Genomic DNA, 4520 nt, shown 5'->3' with positions numbered 1-4520 from the left:
AAAAGCGCTGTAATAAATCCATTTCTCTATGATTTTTTGCCGGCACCAATTTCCTATGCTTTTGGCTTGCACTATGGCAATATCCCAGAATCCTGCACTATGGCAATAATAACCTGTACTATGGCAATATCCCGGAATCCTGCACTATGGCAATGATAACCTGTACTAGGGCCATATTCCGGAATCCTGCACTATGGCAATAACCTGCACTAAGGCAATAACCTGCACTGTGGCAAACCTGCACTAAGGCAATAACCTGCACTATGGCAAACCTGCACTAAGGCAATAACCTGCACTGTGGCAAAAGCGCGCTCTCATTCACACAGTACACAGCACAATCACACATACAGAGCACAATCGCACACCCAGAGGCCTCTGGCACATCTCACTCTCAATCATACCACAAGAACATAATTTAGAATGATAAGCAAACAAACAAGTATTTTCTCTCATTGTGTTCCTCGTGAAATGACTTGCAACACTTTGTTTTAAAACCTTACTCTTACACAAATACTTTCAACACAAAATACCTGGACATTTAAGAATAACACACACAATTATTAACACTCCAGTTAGTATCCCTCCAGCAGCTGAAAACATACTGTTTGTCTGCAGCTTCAGGAGATCTTTGCTCCTGCGGTGAGCAGCTGAGAGTGGAGTCCCCTCCGAACAAAACGCTCAGGGTGCACCTAGGGGCGTCCACACCACAGCCGATCCCCACAGCCAAGCAGTTGTTACGTGCGGCTGCAGATGCCACTCCAGGCACTAAAATTGCCAATGCCGCTCTAGCTGCAACCCCACACAATTCAACATTATCATTGCAATCCGGTGCAAGCAATGCCCATTTATGTCTGGTGATCTCACGCAACTGTAACAAGCTAGGAGCAAATACAATGAGTTTATCTAAGTAACATGGACATCTGATAGCATTTGCAGCAATACCTTGCCAGGCCCTATCACCACAAATCAGAAAAGCATCAGGAGGTAAGGCCAAAGCTGTACAATTGTTCCAAACACTGTAGTTGTTACCGCTTGTCTCCATGCTATAAACCCCTAAACCCTGCTTAGCAGTGTCATTGTAATCACAGGTGTTATTTGTATTTCTGTACCCGTATGGCCCTTTCCAGGTTCCTGTAGCAGGATCCATCTGATAGCCATGGCTACATTCACATTTGTAGCCACCTTTCAGGTTGATACAGATTTGACTACAGCTACCAGGGTTTTGGCATTCATCAATGTCTCCACAGTTTCTCTTGTCTACAAACTCAAACCCAGCTGGACAGTCACATTCATTTATGATGCATTCCTTCAGGGGCTCATCACCCCAGTCCTTGCAGTCTCTCTGCTGGTTACACACTTTATTGATATCTATGCATTCTCCACTTCTGCACTTGAATTTGCCAGGTCCAGAGCACTGAATAACATTGTTACAGTTTGCTTCATCAGTGCCATCCAGACAGTCTCTCACACCACTGCACTGCCTACTCCCATGGACACAGTTCCCATCTTCACATCTGAAATGGTCTGGCCTGCAGGTCCGAGAAGGGCAGTTAATTTCATCACTTCCATCCTTGCAATCAGGATCTCCATCACATCACCACTTCTTGTGGATACATTCACCTGAGCCGCACTGCACCTCACTCGTAGAACACTTCACTGGAGGTGCAGGCTGGCGGCCACACTGCTCCAAAGATTCATCCGAGTGGTCGGAGCAGTCAGCATCATCAACACACACCCAGCTGATAGGGATGCAGGTAGAACTCTTGCACTGAAACTCACGAACACCACAGGTAGGAGGTGCACACTCCAGCTCATCGCTACCATCACTGCAGTCATCTTGAACATTGCAGACAAAGCTTTTGGAAATACATTGCCCACTACTGCATGTGAATTCTGCTGCACTACAAGTCACAATGCCACAATTCTCTTCATCTTCTCCACTGTCGCAGTCCTTTTCACCATCACATTTCCAGGACACTGGGATACACTGGGTTGACTGAGGACCACAGCTGATTTCATTTACCCGGCATGTTCTCATATGACACAGCTCAGCACTCTCATCAGACCCATTTTCACAGTCCGGATCCCCATCACACTGCCATCTATTTGGCACACACCGACCACTGTTGCACACAAAGTCAGATTCAGCACACGTCTTCTTCACACAAGCACTCTCATCACTGCCATCTAAGCAGTCTTCACATTTTGCTCTAGCACCGTCGGCAGCAGTGCACAGGCCGGCGAGGGTGAGCAGCAGGCAGAGTGCCCCGCAGCGCGGCAGCACCCACCGCCGCCCTGCACCTGTGTCACTTATACTGCTCCTATTACCCATGCTGTTAGTGTCAGTGGCATCCTCCTGGCACCGTTTCCGTCTTTGTCGCCCCTTACTCTCCCCCTTTTCTTTTTGCCACTGACCATTCACCACAAATGGATGAGACACATGATTACTAGTTAGGAAAGAGAGTGTAACGTCTGCTATACGGCTGCAGGCCGTGCCAGCTGCAACCCTAGAAGCTGTTTGTGAACGAGCCTGACTGACGGTGGTCATTTGGCGGTGTAATCTGCGTCTCTGCTCTCCTGCCCTGCAATAGAGCTAAATCGTCATTAATAGTCTGTAGAATGTGGCAACCCCACGGAATGTTATCCAGAAACATAGTTATAACACCGATCTGGGGACGAATAGTCTTTTTTGCATTGCAAGGTAAACCTCTTAGAAAAGGAATGCTAGAGAGAAGCAGCACAGCCGCTGCTGCCTCCATGGTTACGTCAGACAGGCTGCAGGGTCCTGATGTCCGTCCCTCTGCTCTGTGCCGACTCGCCACACGGTGAGAGTCGACTACCGTTGTCCACTGACGCCTCTGGTCTCCCGTAGCAACTCCATCTCGGATGTCCCGCATCGCACCGCGATTATTTCAATGTCCCGCGTTTTCCGCGGCTCCTTTTCCCGCGTCCCTGCGCGGTTCCGTTTCCCGCGCTTCCCCGCGGATCTTTTCCCACGCTCCCCACGGTTTCCTTTCCCCGTGTCTTACCGTGAGTCCTTTGTACAGTGTTTGCGGCTCGGTGTCTGGTCAGGTGCAGCGCCGGTCCGATGTCCGCTCCGATGTCCACTCCGATGTCCCGCGCCGCTCCGATGTCTCAGTCTCGGCGCTGTGATGTCGCGGCGCCGCTGGTCCCCGGCGGCACTGGTCCCGGCGCCGCGCCGATGTCCCGGCGCCCGGCGCCGCTGGTCCCAACGCCGCTGCTCTCCTGCTCTACCTGCGTTCGGATGTGCCGGCGCCGCTGGTGTCCCGCTGCGCTGGTGTCCCGCTGCGCTGCGATGTTCGCCCCGGAACCGCTGCGATGTCCGTGCTCGGCTGCGATGTCTGCTCCGGTGCTGCGATGTCCTGCTCCGGTGCGATGTCTGTCCCGCTGCGATGTCCTGTTCAGGCCCTGTTCAGGTCTCCCGCTGCGATGTCCTGTTCAGGTCCAGTTCAGGTCTCAGCCTGTTCGGGTGCCATTTGTTGCGAAGCACGGACGAAAGCACGACAGACACCAGCAGAGTCAGATCATGCTTCACCATTTTATTGCCCGAATAGTCCAACTTTTATAGTGAATTTTACAGGGGTGGACAGTGTTTCACACAAGATTATTGGTCAAAAGCACTCAGACAAACAGCTACAAGAAAACAACCCCACCTGCAAGAAAAGAACCCCCCTTTTGATTAGAAGTTAGGAAAACAACCCCCTTTGTGCTTAACGGCCACGTAGGCCTAGTCCTTGAGGCCAGCTGCTGATAACAATATTTTCTGAGTTCCTTAATTGGGTGATGTGGGAGTCATTGCCGTGGGAGCTTCTCACAGTTACTCTGGCAGCCTGGTTTGCTCAGCTACAGCAGGCCCTGAGATTTCTAAGGCCTACCCTGGTTGCTTAAAGCAAGCTTAGATCGAACAATTATGCCAATTCCCAACAGACCTTAAAGCAAGCTCTTTCCTTAAGGTCCCCAAATATACTTATGGTGCTTACCACAAAGTATATACCAAACACTGCCTCGCAGAAGATCACCTTCTGACTTACAGACAGTTCCAGATACAGATGGACCCCAAGGTCCCCAGATATACTTGTGGTACTAACCACAAAGTATATACCAAATACTGTCCTGCAGAAGTCACCTTCCGACTTACTGGACAGTCCCAGATGACCGGTCTACCAGAAAACCAAACCAGAATAAAGAATATACTCACTTACAATGATGGGGTCCTTGTCTGCCTCCGCAGTGATCCGGTGAGTCGAGGAGTCCCTCCGGGAAATCCCGGGGGTACCCTAGGGAGTCCTGTCCCCAGCGGGTCCTGCGGTCCGGCAGAGAGGTCGTCCCATCTGGGGTGCCAGATTGATTCAAAGATCGAAGCCGAAATTCCTTTAAGTGGTATATTCTTTATTGCAGCGCTGGATGCACGGGGGATCTCTCCACCTATCGTGCATACCTAAAGCGGAAAGCAGTCTTGAATTTATACAATCAATCTATCAATATTCTACAAGCACCTA

The 4520-nt window shown here is 50.4% G+C and overlaps 1 pseudogene across 1 annotated transcript; it reads right to left on the bottom strand.

Annotated features, from left to right (window-relative positions):
* Positions 1-678: 678 nt before the first annotated feature.
* LOC309891413 (very low-density lipoprotein receptor-like) lies at positions 679-2332 on the bottom strand (annotated as a pseudogene). Its single transcript has 2 exons — positions 865-2332; positions 679-689 (listed from the first exon to the last, which is right to left on the bottom strand). The product of its transcript is annotated as a very low-density lipoprotein receptor-like (transcript).
* Between the last annotated feature and the right edge of the window lie 2188 nt (positions 2333-4520).

The sequence above is a fragment of the Aythya marila genome (genome assembly GCF_965140915.1).
Source record: "Aythya marila genome assembly, contig: HAP1_HAP1_SCAFFOLD_174, whole genome shotgun sequence".
Classification (NCBI taxonomy): domain Eukaryota; kingdom Metazoa; phylum Chordata; class Aves; order Anseriformes; family Anatidae; genus Aythya; species Aythya marila.
Note: the sequence above shows the minus strand (reverse complement) of the source record. Positions and strands in the feature narration are given on the sequence as shown.